The sequence below is a fragment of the Rhipicephalus microplus genome, chromosome 3 (assembly GCF_043290135.1).
Source record: "Rhipicephalus microplus isolate Deutch F79 chromosome 3, USDA_Rmic, whole genome shotgun sequence".
NCBI lineage: Eukaryota > Metazoa > Arthropoda > Arachnida > Ixodida > Ixodidae > Rhipicephalus > Rhipicephalus microplus.
Window position 1 is genome coordinate 242,418,656 of NC_134702.1, and position 17,652 is coordinate 242,436,307.

At 47.6% G+C, this 17,652-nt stretch overlaps 1 pseudogene; it reads left to right on the forward strand.

Annotated features, from left to right (window-relative positions):
* The window catches only part of LOC119161724 (glutamate receptor ionotropic, delta-2-like), a 158,473-nt pseudogene that overhangs the window by 33,853 nt on the left and 106,968 nt on the right, over positions 1-17,652 (forward strand).

Below are 17,652 nucleotides of genomic sequence, written 5' to 3' on the forward strand. Positions count from 1 at the left end.
TGAAATGGAAAAGTTGCCTTTGCTACCTGGACGACATTATTATCTTTTCGTCAACGTTTCCTGAGCACCTAGAACGATTGGATTAAGTTTTGACGTGCCTTGCCAGCGCTGGGATTCAAATAAACACTAAGAAATGCTCTTTCGCTAGCAAATCTATCAAGGTCTTAGGACACGTCGTTAGCGAAGATGGAATCCGGCCCGACTTTGACAAGATTTCTGCAGTCCTTGACTTTCCGCGTCTCGAAAAACCAAAGGAGCTTCGCAGTTTTCTTGGCCTCGCCTCCTATTTTCGCCGGTTTATCCAGAACTTCGCTTCTATTGCTGCTCCATTACACCAACTACTTGATTCCAACGTCCCCTTTCTGTGGTCTCAAGAATGTCAAACGGCATTCGACCTGTTGAAGCAGGCACTCATATCTGAACCTCTGCTCTGCCACTTTGACGAAGCCACACCGACTATCCTCCATACCGACGCTAGCGGCCTCGGTATAGGAGCCGTCCTTCTACAACGCGACAAGTCTTTCCTAGAGGAAGTTGTTACATATGCCAGTCGCGTACTCACCCCTGCCGAAACGAACTACACGATAACTGAGCAAGAGTGTTTGGCTGTGGTTTGGTCGGTCCAGAAGTTCCGTCCCAATCTCCACGGACGTCACTTCGCAATCGTTACGGACCACCATGCCTTATGCTGGCTTTCTACTCTCAAGAACTTATCCGGACGCTTGGGTCGGTGGATACTACGCTTGCAGGAGTACGACTTTGACATAAACTAAAAGTCAGGCAGAAAACATCAAGACGCCGACGCTTTATCTCGTTGCCCGCTTCCAACTACCCATATAAGCGTTGGTGAGAGCTCAACCACCACATCTACTAAAGTTCATACGCTCGTATCAATAGGCCAACACTTTTCGGACGACGAGCCAACATTTATTTCTCGCCAGTGGTCCGACTCATACTGCAGATGCATAATGGACCACATTTCGGAAGTTTCTCATCTGCCAAACGCGTGACTCCATCGTCAACTTCTGCACTTTAAGCTGGACAATGGGCTTCTCTACCGCCACGTCTGCCACCCTGACGGTCAGCGCTGGGTTCCTGTACTGCCATGCTCTCTTCGACTTCAGGTGCTCGAAGACTTCCACGACGACTTGACTGCTGGTCGTCTTGGTTTTAAAAAACTTTTGACCGCATTCGATGTCGTTACTACTGGCCTGGTCTTTCTTCTAGTGTAGCGCGGTATGTCGTTTCCTGCTACCCATGCCAGCGTCGTAAACTCCCCACGTCTGCACCTGCTGGACCTCTGCAGCCACTTCCGTGCCCTTCAATGCCGTTCGAGGTTGTAGGTGTTGACCTTTATGGGCCTCTCCCAGTCACATCTGCTGGCAAACGATGGATAGTGACAGCCATGGACCACCTGACACGCTACGCTGAGGCTTCCTCTGTTATTACAGGCTCAGATGTGGAAGTTGCAGACTTTATTCTTCACGCCATAATCTTGCGTCATGGGGCTCCTCGTGTACTGCTTAGTGAACACAGTAAAGTGTTCCTGTCACAAATGGTAAATGAAGTACTGTGCGCTTCTGTAACTATTCACAAGACAGCTTCAAGCTACCACCCTCAGACAATTGGTCTCCCAGAAAGATTTCACTGAACCCTTGCTGACATGATAGCCGTTTACGTCCAACCCGACCACAAAAACTAGGATACTCTTTTACCATTCCTGACATTCGCTTACAACACCGCCGTTCCACGAACAACTTGCTACTCACCGTTTTACCTCGTGTACGGACGCACCCCGACTACCTTTCTCGACGTCTCCTTCTTTAACAACCATGGGAATTCATGTCAGTATTCTAGCGAAAAATACATTTCCTGCCTGGCCCAGTCTCGCCATCTGGGTCGCATCAATACTGAAGCGGGACAGCACGAGCGGAAGATCATCTATGACGCATCCTACCGCGTTGTGCCTTTCCAACATGGTGACGAGGTGCTGCTTTTGACACCTATTCGCATTCCTGGTCTCTGTGACAAATTCTAACCACGCTTCATCAGGCCACACATTGTTTTAGAACAGATTTGGCTGGTCAATTATAGTTTGACACCACTCGTCGCCCCAACAGACCGCCGCTACCGCAGCACAAAGATTGTCCACGTTTGTCGCATGAAGCCTTTCACGCGACGTTCCCTGTCACTTTGACTTACGGTGGCCAGGGTGTCCGCTTCAGAGGGGGGAGGGCCGGGGGAATTAGTGTGGGCATTTTTTACTTTTATCGTCCTCATCCCTACATGATCACAATCATCATCATCCGCTTGTCTCTTTGCCCTCATTGCCACTCTGGGGTCATCATCATCGTCATCGTTTGTGTACTGGCTCTGCCCGTTCGTTTTGCGAGGTCTTTCCTGAAATAAACGCCGACGCAGCCAATACTTCCAAGACTTCATAATATATATATATATATATATATATATATGTGTGTGTGTGTGTGTGTGTGTATGTATGTATGTGTGTGTGTGTGTGTGTGTGTGTGTGTGTGTGTGTGTGTGTGTGTGTGTGTGTGTGTGTGTGTGTGTGTGTGTGTGTGTGTGCTGCTTCACAGGTGAATGTGGGGAAGAAAGATAAGGAAGACGAAGGGTCAGAATAAACTGGTGTTCTGACTGACGCCATGTTTCATTCGTTACGCTAAGTCGACAGGATCCACCGCAGCAACACCATGAGCCCACCAAAGAAGATGATCAGGGTGCCGAAGTACACTGGAACTGAAGACGACGTCCCTGTTGACAAGTGGTTGGACCTCTTTGAAACGAAGGCGAGCAACGTCAGCTGGTCCGAACGAGATCGCATCGACTGCATCAGCGAGTACCTGAAAGATGAGGCATTCCGCTGGTACCTCACCGAGGTTTTCGACGCAGAAGATACGGTGGACGGCATCAAAACAAGCATGATATCACGATTTTCTGCACCTGTTAGCGACCCTTCCCGCCAATTCATACACTGCAGGCTCAAAAGAGAACAGCGCATCAGGCACTACTATGAAGAGAAGACACACCTTCGTCGCCTCGCAGACTTCAAATACGTTCACATATTATCAGGATTGACCGATGGTTACCTGAAGAGATCGAAAGACGCCTCGCTAGATTAACGCTCACCACCCCAGCGAAGTGGCTTGCTGCTGCGCTTCAAGCGGAAAACTCTGTCCACAGAGATGCTTCCCAAGACTCGTCAAAACGGCAGCTCATGCGTCGAGAGCCTCATTCTACGCGACCATGGCTCCCTGCAGGATCGATGCGCACCCCTCACGGTGAGTGCTGACATTGTGCATCCGCTGGTTTGCCGAATCAGTTTCACTGGCACAATGAGTGCCCTCGTCGTGAAATGGTGTCTGCTCTAACAGACAACCAGGGAAACGAAGAGGGCGGCCCAAAGGCTCATTAATACGTTTTGGTGCACTTGTGAACGGACACATGGTGAACGCAATTCTGGATACAGGAGCGACTATTACCTGTATCAATGAAGTAGTGTTAAAAAAACTCAAGCTGGAGTTGCTCAAGGATTCATGCAATAGTGTCCAACAAGTCACCTCAACCACAAAAACTTAGGGCTGCGTACACATATAGTTAGAAATAGGGAAGTAAAAGCGGGCAGTCCAAGCACACGTTCTACCAGGCATGAAGACTGAATTCTTGCTAGGCCTGGACAACGCCTCCTTTTTCAACCTGTCACTGGATTTAAACACGATGACTTTGCTTGAAGACAACAAAGCTCTGCAGAATTCCTTTCAAACTCAAAAGTGTGTCTTCAGCACCGATACAACCACTATCCAAGCCGTTGATGTCACGCACCTTCCACCATCGCAACAAGGTGCTTTGAGAGAGGTGCTTCACAATTACGAAGACATTTTCTCAAGGTCTCAGATGGACTTCGGATGTATCGGGATGAACGACACTGCATTGCCCTCAGCAACAACGTGCCTATCCACAGACCACCGTATCAATGTTCCCTGGCAGACAAAGAGGAAATTGTCAAGCAAGTGGACTTACTTTTCAAGCAAGGTGTAGTGCGTCCATCTTTTTCCCCATTCGCGGCTCCAGTCATTCTTGCAGAGAAAAAAAGTGAAGGACGCACACGTTTATGCATTGATTACCGAAAACTTAACTCTGTCACTGCGCCTGACTACCACCTATTCTGCGTATAGATGATGTTCTAGACTACCTGGGAAAATTGAAAAAATTTTCGACATTGGATATCACATCAGGCCAATGGCATGTCAAAATGAACCCAGAGGACATCCCACAAACAACGTTTGTCACGCCGAATGGCCATTATGAGTGGCCGTTATGCCTTTCGGTTTGAGAAATGCTCCTGCTACATTTGAAAGAGCTGTGAAATCAGTTATTAAAAAACATAACTAAAAGAATGTCGTTAATTATTTTGATGATATCATAGTCTTCTCCGACACATTTACTGAGCACCTACAGCACCTCCAAGCTTTATTGCATGCCCTAAAAGAGGAGAATATAAAACTTAAATTGAAGAAATGCCATTTTGCCTAAGATTCTATTGAATATCTGGGTCACAGAGTGTCGCACGGTACACTGTCGCCTATACGAAGAAACATAGAAGCTGTATTGTGATTCCCAAAACCGAAATCCCCGAAAGAGCTTCAGCGTTTTTGAGGCAACACCAACGTTTACCGCCAGTTTATACCGCACTTCAGTGACATAGTTTTCCCACTGACGAAGATGTTGAAGAAGGACACACCATGGGAATGGGATTCCTCTTGTCAACAAGCCTTTGAAAACATGAAATACTGTCTGATCAAAGAACACATTTTACGAATTTTTTCTTGCGAGAAACCTTGCATTCTTTATTGCGACGCATCTAACGTAGGCGTAGGTGCAGTTCTGAAGCAAAGAGATCATGATGGTAAAGAACACCTCGTGGCCTATCACTCGCGTAAGCTACTCACGCACGAATTAAATTATGCCATTACAAAGCTCGAATGCCTCGCTATAATTGACGCTGTTGACAAGTGGCACTGCTACCTACATGGACGACCATTCACTGTTGTCACCGATCATGCTGCTTTACAATGGCCCAGAAACATAAAAAACCCACATGGCTGGCTCTTTCGATGGTCTTTGAAGCTGTCGATGTATGACGTTAACATTCGACATCAAAAAGGCAGCGAAAACATCGAGGCGGACGCATTTTCGCGAAGCCCTATGGTTCAACTCCTTTCATTACCAGAACGTCAAACTCACCAGGATGACCGCCCTCGCTGCAAGTGCACAACGGAAAACGGGGTCACTATCGTGACACGTAAAGGAATTCGCAAAGTGTACGTTCCTTTCAAGCTTCGACTGGGCCTTCTGCAGAAAGCACACTGTCAGTTCGGACACGTCGGAGTAAAGAAAACTCTGGGCTTGTTGTCATCATCCTACTATTGGCCGGAAATCATCACAGACGTTTCATCCTACGTCCGCCACTGTGACATATGTCAGCGTTGCAAAAAGCCGAAAACCAAGAGATTCGGATCTCTCGAGTCACTACCACCTGCAGAACAACCCTTTGATCTTTTAGCAATGGACACTATAGGTGGCTTTTCAGGATATGGCTCGACAAAGAAGTTTATTCATTTGGCGATCGACCACGCTACGCGGTATGTCTGTGTGTTTCCCAACAAGAACGAAACTTGTGACGCATATATTTCGTACATCACCGCCATCTTTGCAGCAGGAAAACCCAAGAAGTTCCTATCTGATGGTGGACGAGCTTTCTCAGCTGCAAAATTCAAGCAGTTTCTAAAACGCAATAGTGTCCACCAATTGTTTACATCCTCCCAACACCCTCAATGTAATGGCATGAACGAACGTACGAATCTGACTATTGTAACCCGGCTAAAGTGCAAAATGAATGAGCAGCCACAGAAGTCTTGGGTCAATCATCTTTCAGATGTCGTCGATGAATACAACAGAACCCCACATGAAGTAACACGATATCCACCATCGTACCTAATGTATGGAATTCCTTCATACGACACAATTTTAGACACACCAATGGAGAGTGTGCAAGAAGCAAGGAAAAGTGCAATCAAGAACACGCTTGCCTATTATGAGAAGAACAAGATAATCTACGACAAAAAATTCCTACCACCAGATCTCCAACCTGGCGAATCGGTCCTCCACGAAACACCTTGGCACCCGAACAAAGGAAAGCTCAGTTCATTCATGGAAGGACCTTACACAATTCTTCGCAGAGTCTCTCCTGTGAACTCTGAAATCGACCGATGCGTAGCTCCGTTAAGCAGACCTACTTACACTGTGCACGTCAACAAACTGCGTCGCTACTACTGTCCCAATAAGTTGACGCTCTCGCGGGGAGAGGGGGAAACGTGTGACGCTTCACAGGCGAATGTGGGGAAGGAAGATGAGGAAGACGAAGGGTCAGAATAAACTGGTGTTCTGACTGACGCCGTGTCTCATCCGTTACATATATATATATATATATATATATATATATATATATATATATATATATATATATATATATTGATAGGAAGTGTCACTACCAGAAAAAATAAGGGAAGCGCGGGTAGAAAAAGAAGACGACGTTGCTTTCACTGCGATCCCCCTAAGTTGGTATGAGCCATGGCGTTGAAATGGTGATCATCATCATACTGTGATCGCGGACTCGGTGTGCATTAAAACCCCACCCCTTAAGTTAGCTTACTTACGTAACAATTTGGTGGAAGGTGCTGGAGAGGACGAACCCAAAGACGGAGCTTCACTACCAGGACTTCGTCGCAGCCGCCACCTCGCCGGACTTTCACCTTTGCCGATTGTAATGGACCAAAAGCAGCCATCCAACGCTTCGAGGCTGACTCCGATGGGTTCCGTGCCGTACTACAGAGTGCCACCAAACTTCGGCGGCACCTCAGGAGAAGACGTCGACGTGTGGCTCAAGAACTACAAGCGGGTGAGCAGACGCAATGGCTGGGACTCAAACGAGCAGCTCAATCATGTTGTATTCTCGTTAACTGACACCGCCCTCATGTGGTACGAGAACCACGAGGACATGTTCACGACTGGGGATTGTTTTGTTGAAGATGTGGAGAAGTGCTTTGGTGATTCGGACGCAAAAAAGAAACGCGCAGAGCGGACATTGTCTCAGAGGGCACAGCTTCCAGGAGAAGCATGTACGACGTACATTGAAGAAATCTTAAAGCTGTGCAACATCGTGAATGCAAGGATGTCTGAAGAAGACAAGGTTGGACACGTTCTCAAGGTATAGCAGAAGACGTGTACAATTTCTTAACTGGGAAAGACTGCTTGAACTACGTGTACGATGTGATGAAGCACTGTCGTAGCTTTGAATCCCTCAAGATGCGACGAATTTCTCAGAAATTCAGCCGCCTGTCCAACGTCCCCACTGTGGCTAGTGTTGAAACAGTGCTGCCTAACGACCTTGCTTTGACCATACGGCAGATCGTCAGAGAAAAGCTGCTTCGATGTCAGCAGACCTATCATCACCCCAGTGATTTTAAGGATGCGTACGCAAGCGAACCAGAACATGTGCGTATTCCTGTTTCCTTCCACCATGGCCACCATCGATCAACGCAGCAGACGCTTATGAATATCAAGGCACACGACAAGCTGGATTCCCACGTCAACCAGATCCAAACTACGAACGAAGTTTTCGCCCGCCTGTTTACCCAACATCGCCTCACTACAATGCCCCTGAAGGGAGGCACCATTATCCCATGCCATCTTAGAGGAGTTGCTACTCTGAGCAGCCACGTGCCTCTCGACCGATTCCGGTGTGCTACAACTGTGGCGTCCCTGGTAACATGCTTCGCCGGTTCAACCACGCCCAGGAGGAAAACCAACAGTCGCAGTTCCTGAGGCAAGAGCTGTGCCACCGACAAAATTTCCAAGGCCTCATTTTTTGCCCCCTAACGAGATTGCCGTGTTTGTGGACGGTTGCGCCACAACTGCTCTTGTCGACAAAGGTGTCGCTATTTGTGTAATCACTGAAATGTTTGCCGCAAACTGAACAAAGTGACGACTCCACTGGCTGAAATTTCTTTGCGCACAGCGAGTTCGCACCACGTCCAGCCTTCTGCCACATGCACTTCTCGTGTTGTGATTCAAAAAGTGCTTTACATCGTTGAATTGGTCGTCCTTCATGCGTTACATGAAATCATCCTCGGATGGAACTTTCTTTCCGCTAATCATGCGTTTGTCGACTGGGCTCGTGCTCGACTCATCTTGTTTTCATTCAGCACAACATTCATGAATCTCCCTTGCTCACCCAAAAAGGTGATCATCGCGGCTGACGTCGTTATTTCTGCTTTTTCTGTCGCCATGGTATCTCTTCTGTGCAACTCCGTCCCCAATTCAACTGCCCTCTACACATCGTCGCAAGAATGCGCTCGTCGTCGAAATTTTGTCGTCCCGTTTGCCGTCATAACACTTGCCGATGGCTCCAGTGCCGTGTACGAGTGCAATCCGTTCCCTTGTCCCGCTACCTTATTGCATGGCGAATTTATTGGGAGTCTTGACACTTATGATGACATATTTCCTTTCGATGCCCCTTCTGATACGACGCCGATGTCCGTAGATGCTGTCACAGCTGCCACCACGCCCTCACTACCTGACGAAGACGTTCTGTTGCGCAGCGTAGACACCGGCCTTACGCAAGACCAGCGCAATCAGCTCATTCAACTACTTGACCGTTTCCGCGCCTCCTTTGACCACGGACAACCTCCCTTGGGACGCACGTAAGTTGTCGCTCACCATATCGACACCGGTCATCAAAATCCACTTCGTCAGCGCCCCTACCACATCTCGCAGGCTGAGCGTGACGTCATCACTCAACACGTCGACGAGATGCTGCAACGTGGTTCTATTCAACACTCACACAGTCCCTGAGCTTCACCAGTGGTCCTCGTGCGAAAAAAGGATGGCTGCATCAGGTTTTGAGTGGAATATTGTCGACTAAACAAGATCACACGCAAGGATGTTTATCCCCTGCCACGCATTGATGACGCCTTGGATTGCCTTCAAGGTGCGGAGTTTTTCTCTTCACTGGATCTGCGCTCTGGATATTGGCAAGTGCCAATGGCCGAACCAGACCATCCAAAAACGGCGTTTATGACCCCTGACGGCTTATATGAATTTATTGTAATGCCTTTTGGTCTTTTGGTCTGTAATGCCTTTTAGTCACTGCCTGCAACTTTTGAAAGGATGATGGACACTGTCCTTGGGGGACTTAAATGGTGCATCTGTCTTTGCTATTTAGACGACATAGTTGTACTCTCGGTGAATTTTGAAACTCATCTTTCCCGTCTGGAACGAATTCCCCAGTGCCTTATGGCAGCCGGGTTGCAACTAAACTTCAAGAAATCTCGTTTTGGCGCCCGCAAACTCGGAATGCTCAGCCACGTCGTTTCAAAAGAAGGAACATCGCCAGATCCTGCCAAACTGCGTGCCTTCGCCGAGTACCCCAAGCCTACTACTCTAAAGGAGCTCCGTAGTTTCGTAGGCTTGTGTTCCTATTTTCGGCGTTTCATTCGCGATTTCGCCTCTATAATTGCCTCCCTGACTCAACTTCTCTCCCGTAGCGTGGACCTCTCTGGCTGGAATTCCCACTGTGATGACGCATTCACGGCACTGCACCGGCTACTCACGTCTCTGCCGATTCTCCGCCAATTCTCCGCCACTTCGATCCCAATGCACCCACTGAAATCCACACGGATGCTAGCGGTGTCGGCCTCGGTGCCGTTCTCGCTCAACGCAAGGATGGCTGCGGCAAGTACGTTGTCGCCTATGCCAGCCGTACCCTAACGAAGGCAGAGTCCAACTATTCCGTCAGGGAAAAGGGGTGCTTCGTGCTTGGCTATCATTTGGGCTATAGAAAAATGTCGCACTTACCTTTACGGACGCCAGTTTGATGTCACAGATCACCATGCCTTATGCTGGCTAGCGTCCATGAAAGATCTTACTGGCCGCCTCACTCGTTGGGCTTTACGCCTTCAGGAATACGACATCCGTGTTATTTATCGGTCAGGACGCAGGCATGCAGACGCCGATGCACTATCCCGTTCTCCACTGCCTCCTGACCTTGCCTGTTTACCAACTGCCATCTGTGATTCGTCATCGTTGAGCATCCCCGACATGCCATCCGAGCAGCGCAAGAATCCCTCGATCAATTCTTTGCTCGACGTCCTCTTTCACAGTTCATCAAAAACGACTTCACGCTCCCTCTCTTGTCAAGCAAGACACTTTGCTGTCCATGAAGGCTTGTTGTATCGCCGCAATTACGTGACGGATAGCCGTAGGTGGCTCCTTGTCATCCCTCGTCATGTGCGCTCGGACATCTGCGCTGCCTTTCATGATGACCCCAGTGTGGCCACGCTGGAGTATTCAAGACTTACTCTCGCCTTCATTTAAGATACTACTTTGTTCGGTCATGCACCACGTCTCAACGCCGCAAGACGCCACCTCACAGTACTGCTGGCCCTTTGCAACCCTTAACCTGCCCAGCGAGACCATTCGACCGCGTCGGAATTGGTATCTATGGTCCTCTACCCAACACTCTTTGAGGCAACCAGTGGCTTATTGTCGCCGTCGATCATTTGACCCACTACGCTAAAACATCTGCGCTGCCGGCTACCACTGCGAAAGACGTTGCGTCCTTTCTTCTTCACCATCTCATTTTTCGACACAGTGCACCTCGTGAAATACTGAGTGACCGTGGACGCGTGTTTCTCTCGAACACCGTCGACGAGCTGCTCAAGGCATGTCGCACTGTTCATCGGAAAATCTCGGCATACCATCCTCAAACCAATGGCATGACAGAACGCTTTAACCATACCCTTGGAGATATGCTTGCAATGTACGCGTCTGACGACCACACTAATTGGAACCAAGTGTTATCTTTACCGTACACGTACAACTCTGCACCACAAACAACCTCCGGCTTTTCTACTTTGTTCCTCCTGTAGGGACGTGAGCCATCATGCACCACGGACACCATTCACCCTTATAGGCCGAATGTTTCCGTAGCGATGCCTGTTTCCGATGCAGCTGCTTATGCCGAAGAGTGTCATCTACTCGCTCGCTCATTTACCGCACAAGACCAATGGAGCCAGAACACTGACCACGATGCCTCTGCGTCTAGTGTTCACTATAACCCATGAGTGTTGGTTTGGCTCTGGGTCCAGTCTACCCCTCCTGGTCTTTCCCCGAAGCTTTCGTCAAAATACCATGGCCCCTACAATGTGGGGCGACAAACATCTCCTGTCAACTATGAAGTTGAGCCCATTGATCCACCGTCGGACCAACGCTGCCGTGGGCGTGAAAGAGCACACGTATCACGCCTCAAACCGTCCTATGACCCCCTTGTTGTGTCATTTCCCTAGGTCGCCAAGTTGGCTTCTTTCTGCGCGGGGAGTAATTGTACTGGAGCATAGTGGCGCCAGCTCTGTGCCAGCGTGAAAGAAGACGTCGACGTCCGTGTGTAGCTCATGCTTGACGGGTTCCTGCCTGTACCAGCTTGTTGCGGCTAACGCTTCTTGAATAATAACCTGTGTGTTTACATGACCTCGCTCGTTGCAATATATATATATATATATATATATATATATATATATATATATATATATTGTTGCGGGAGGGTACACAGAGAAACGAGAGTACAGCTAAGATATATTTCGCCAAGCCTAAGCCGAGATGGCAAGCCAGAGCGTGCCCCACATTTCAGAATCACGTCGTCTTGCTTGCTGTCTGTCTGGATTCTTCAGCGTGATGTAGTCCCGTAACAATATATATATATATATATATATATATATATATATATATATATATATATCAAGAAGCAGAAATGGACATGGGCTGGGCATGTAGCGCGTAGACAGGATAACCGCTGGTCGTTAAGGGTAACTGACTGGATTCCCAGAGAAGGCAAGCGGGTTAGGGGGAGACAGAAGGTTAGGTGGGCAGATGAGATTAAGAAGTTTGCGGGTATAAATTGGCAGCAGCAGGCACAGGACCGGGTTAACTGGCGGAACATGGGAGGGGCCTTTGTCCTGCAGTGGACGTAGTCAGGCTGATGATATATATATATATATATATATATATATATATATATATATATATATATATATATACATACTGGCAGGCATGGTGGTTGAGTGGCCGTAGCGTTGCATATAGTCCAGTAGATACTCCGTGAGCGGTCACAATGTGGTTTATTTCGACGTTTGGGCCTTCATCAGGATTAAAGGTACAGTTTGTTGGTGCTCAGCTTTATATAATCTCAAATCAGAGGGAAAAGAAACAGGAAAAAGACAGAAAAAAAGAAAACAAGAAAAAAAAGAAAGGGAAAAAAGAAAAGAAAGGGAAAAAAGAAAAGAAAGGGAAAAAGAAAAAAAGAATATAAGGCGGACTCCCGTCGGGCACCCCCCTTCCACTCTTCCTTCCACTTACCCCTTCATTTCTCTCCCCTTTCTCCCCTCCACCTTTCTGATGTCAGCGGTCTGTGTATGCTTCCTTTCACTTACGCATTCTTCCCGACCAGACGGCGCCTCCTGGCACTGGCGGTTTGGTGTGGGGCAAAAAAGAGCTTTTTTAGGAAGTTCAAAGCCTTTAACTACTCGGAGCCCCGTCAACATTTCGTCGTAGAAAGAGGGCTGCCACATATTGCGGCAGAGGCTGGTAAGCGGGCATTGTAGGAAGTTCTGAGCCTTTACCTACTTGGCGCCCTGTCAACATTTCGTCGTAAAAAGAGGGGTGCCCCATATTGCGGCAAAGGCTGGCAAGCGGGTGCAATGCGAATTCCTTGCCCGCTTCTGGATTACGCGTGTAGTGGGGGCCTCCCGGCTGTGCACAGGGTTACTGTTGGGCATGTCATGCAAAGCAAAATTGATTGGGTAGTAAAATAAAACAGAAAACAGACGACAGCTGCACTTAAGAAGAGTAGTTACACTTGGAATTGTTTTGGGTTGTCCAGTGCCCTTCGCAGCTGCAGTGCTGTGAACTCAGTTACTATTTTCATTATTGCCATTATTGTTTTCTAATGCTTCAATTGCTGCAAGTGTACCAGGATTCTCATTTATTCCTCTATCGAGGGTGTTAAATCGGTGGATAAAGTATGACTCTCGTTGTTCACGTTCTCGATTTGATTTAAATCCCGTCTCTAAGAGCGTTACTGATAGTTTGTCGAATGCATGGTCGGGAAGATTGAGATGTTTTGATAGAGGTAGTCATGGGGCTGATTTCGCGTATGCTCTGTGATTATTGAAGCGAATCCTAAATGATGTTTCTGTTTGTCCGATGTACTGCATACCACACACGTTGCATTCGAGTAGGTATACCACATTAGAGGAATCGCATGTTAGGTTTCCTCGTATGTTAATCGAAAACGTGGCTTTGTCTGTGTCTCGCATCGCCTTACATACAAGACATTGTGGCTTTAAACAAGGGCGGCATGCATTATTGGGGGGTGATGTGTTAATTTGGGAGTGGACAAGGGTGTATTTGAGGTTACGTGGTCGTCGGTAAACGACGCCTGGAGCGGATGGGAATGCGCGTTTCAGACGTTCACTTTGTTCCAGAATTTTGTAATGTCGTTTAAGGATTTTGTTTACATTGAGAAAGCTTGTGCTGTAAGTCAAGCAAAGGTTTGTTCGTTGTGGGTCTTCTTGCGATGGTCGCTTCATAAGTAAGTCTTCACGCTTTAGTTTTCTTGCTTTTTGAACAGCGTCATTATTTACATGTGGGGGGTATTTTTGTTTCTCGAGCATAAGTTGTAGCCTCTGTGAGCTCCTGTCAAAGTCAGCGTCTCTAGAGCAGATTCGCTTAAACCGGTGAGCCTAGCTGTATGGAATACTGTTTTTACAGTGGCGTGGGTGATCGCTTTGGTAATGGAGGTATTGTTGTCGATCTGTTAGTTTGAGATATAGGGTTGTAGAGAGCTTCTCTTCTTCTATCGTTATGGTAACATCAAGAAAATTTACGGTAAATCAAGTATGTGTGTGTGAAGTGTATGTTCGGATGTACAGCATTGTAAGTTTTGATAAAGCTGAGAAGTTCGTCCTCGCTGTGGGTCCAAATAAGAAAGGTGTCGTCTATGTATCTTCTGTATAACATTGGTTTCAAGGAGCTTTGTGCAAGAAATTCAGATTCTAGCTTTCCCATAACTATGTTGGCATAATTAGGTGCCATTTTGGTGCCCTTAGCGGTGCTGCTCATTTGTCGAAAATACTCTTGGTTAAACTCGAATGAATTTAATTCGAGGACCATATTCGTCAAAGTTGCGATGGCAGAGAAATCATGGCTGTTCGATTGTTTATGGTTTGTGTACATGTTTTGTAATGCAGCTATGCCGTCATCGTGAGGAATATTTGTATATAATAAAGATACATCAAGAGTAACCAAGTACGAGTTTTTCGGCACACAGAGACCTGTAATGTCTCGAAGAAAATGTGTGGTGTCTTTTATGTACGACGCGAGGGTGCATGGAATGTGGCTTATTATTTTGCCCATGTACCCTGATATGGGTTCAGTTATTGTACCGATGCCTGATATGATTGGTCGACCTGGGTTATCGGGTCTATAAATTTTTGGGAGGATGTAGAAGCGACCTGGACGAGGGTATGCTGCTCGCATCAGTTTGTGGTCAGCGTTGGTTATATTTTCTGCATCCAACAGTTTCTTTAGTTCTGTTGATACGATACGTTTGTATTCGTATGTCGGATCACCTGGGAGGCGTTCGTAAAATGTTGAGTCGTCTAGTTGGCGGTAGGCTTCTTGTAAGTAGTTGGTTGTATTAAGGACTACAATTGCTTCTCCTTTGTCAGCGGGTTTCATTGTTATGTCTGTCCTAGATGCCAAATTTTTCATACCTATTTTTTCAGATTTTTCAAGTTTTCTCGGTTTCCTTTCTGTCTGTGGTATTCGTGAACTATATCTTCCTATACTGCGGTGATATAAAGGTCCAAGCACTTTTCTCGATTACTGTTCGGTGTCCAATCATTTCATTTACGACGGTGAATTGTTTCGTGGTTAGAAGGCCTGTCCAAGAAATATTCACGCAACCTTAAGCTTCGAGCGAAGTTGTCGAGGTCTTGGAGCAAGTGGAATTCATCGAAAAATTTTGTGGTCGGGCAGAAGCTTAGTCCCTTAGATAGCAGTTTTTCTTCGTCAGGTGACAAGCTCGTGTCCGATAAGTTTACAACCACAGTGTCACAGGGTGTGTTCCTAGATGGGTGCTCATTTGTACCAATAGTGATTTCCTGGGTGGTGGTGTTGTAGTGATAAGGAACTATATCAGGGAACGCGGACTTGGGCACATGGTCTCTTTTGAGTTTATGAAATTTTGTGTTCACGAGGGCTTGGTATTTTTTCTGTTCAAATTGTTTTAATCGCGTGATTTCTTCGTTCGATAAAGGGTCGTGGTGGAGAATGGTGTTGGTCATAGCGACAGGTTTCTTTACCTGCTTATCACTGTGATTAAGAGCGATTTCTGTTAATTTAAGAGATGCCTCAAGGAGGACGTTTTTCCATGTTATTTGGTCGTGTTTATCTAGATTTGTAGCGGCTGGTGTGAGGGAGAGTGTCATACCCTTGGGGGCAATTCTAGCACGAGGGTACACTTGCAATGTTGATTTATGCATTTTATATCTAATTCGTTTGTCAGGAAGTTTTCGTACTTTAAGGAAAGTGGCACTGCAACTGGGAAGCTATGAGCTGGACTTACATTTCAGAAGTCAATCTTCTTTGGGGTGCGGGGATGGCACTGATGAGGTGCGCAGTTTGTAGTTATGTCCGGCAGGCTTTCGTCGTTGAAGGGAGGATTTCGGCGTTGGGCTCCCGGCGAACGTGTTCGTTGGCAGTTCCGGGGTCCGCAATAGGGGGACGCGGTTTCGTAGTTCGGCAGGCTTTCCTTTGAGGAGTGGTGTAGTGGTGCTGTCGTGTAGTGCTTTTGGTCTCGACATCCACAATGGAGATCGCGTGTTGGCTGTTCAGCAGACTTCCCCCTTAGGGGTGGTGCGCTGTTGATGGTGGTGGGGGGTGCTTGTGGCTCGCGGGAGTCACAGTTTCGCTGATCGTCGGGAAGTCATCTGTGATGTTGGGTGGGTGTGGGGCTCTTGGTGTATGTTGATATGCAGAAGTCTTCTCGTGGGTGTCTTGTTGTGTTAACGTATATTCACGAGAGCTGCTGGTTGAGTCGACCACCCCTTGGTAGCTTCGAAGTCTCCACGACCGAGTGATTTCTTGAGGATTTCGGCAATCAAAGCGACACCCATGAAACTCGGATGAAGCCCATCCGCAGCAAGAAAGCGTCTTGGTGGCAACTGCTCGAATTGGTAGTCGATGTATGACACCTTGCTGGGTCTTCGGCAGTAGGCCTTGACTGTCTCGTTGAATTGACGAGCGTCCCGGTTGAAGCGGTGCACGAATTGTTCGTTCGATCATTCCAGGTATAGGTTGAGTTAACGGGGCAGCACGCATGAAACAACGAGCCTTTCGAGTTCCTGGCGTGTCCGAAGCGTGTTGTTCACTAGGCGGCGAAGGTGGCTTAGCGATTCCTCTATTCCGTACGGCACCAGCTCGCTCGTACCGACGTGAAAAACGAGCGTGGTCACAGATCGTAGTATGCCAGCAAGCTCTTTCTCGATGTCGAATTTGGAGGCTCCGCAGATGGAAATGATTGCAGGTGTCGTCTTCTCAAGCGGGTTGAAATGCCGATGTCAATACCTTGTTTGCGAGTTTCAGATGATGGCTGATGTTGGTGCATGTTTAGGGAACTTCCGTGAGACCTCGACTGGAGGTGCGCCTGTGGCCGGTCTTGTGTAGGCAGGCATGGTGGTTGAGTGGCCGTAGTGTTGCATATAGTCCAGTAGATCCCCCGTGAGCGGTCACAACGTGGTTCATTTCGACGTTTCTGCCTAGTGTCTGGCCTTCATCAGGATTAAAGATACAGTTTGTTGGTGCTCAGCTTTATACAATCTCAAATCAGAGAGCAAGGAAAGAGGAAAAAAGACAGAAAAGAAAAAAAGAAAAAAGGAAAAAAAAGAAAAAGGAAAGAAAAAGGAGAAAAAAGAGAAGAAGAGAAAAATAATATACGATGGACTCCCCTAGGGCGCCCCCTTCCACTCTTCCTTCCACTTCCCCCCTCCACTCTTCCCTCCACGTCCCCCTTCATCTCCCTTCCCCTTCTCCCCTTGACCTTTCTGATGTGAGCGGTCTGTGTATGTTTCCTTTCACTAACGCATTCCTCCCGACCAGACGGCGCTTCCTGGCACTGGCGGTTCGGTGTGGGACAAAAAAGAGCTTTTTTAGGAAGTTCTAAGCCTTTAACTACTCGGAGTCCCGTAAACAATTCGTCATAGAAGGAGGGGTGCCGCGTATTGTGGCAGAGGCTGGTAAGCGGGCATTTTAGGAAGTTCTAAGCCTTTAACTACTCGGCGCCCTGTCAACATCTCGTCATAGAAAGAGGGGTGCCACGTATTGCGGTAGAGGCTGGTAAGCAGGCTCAATGCGAATTCCTTGCCCGCTTCTGGATTACGCGTGTAGTGGGGGCCTCCCGGCTGTGCACAGGGTTGCTGTTGGGCATGTCATGCATGGTACAATTGATTGGGTAGTAAA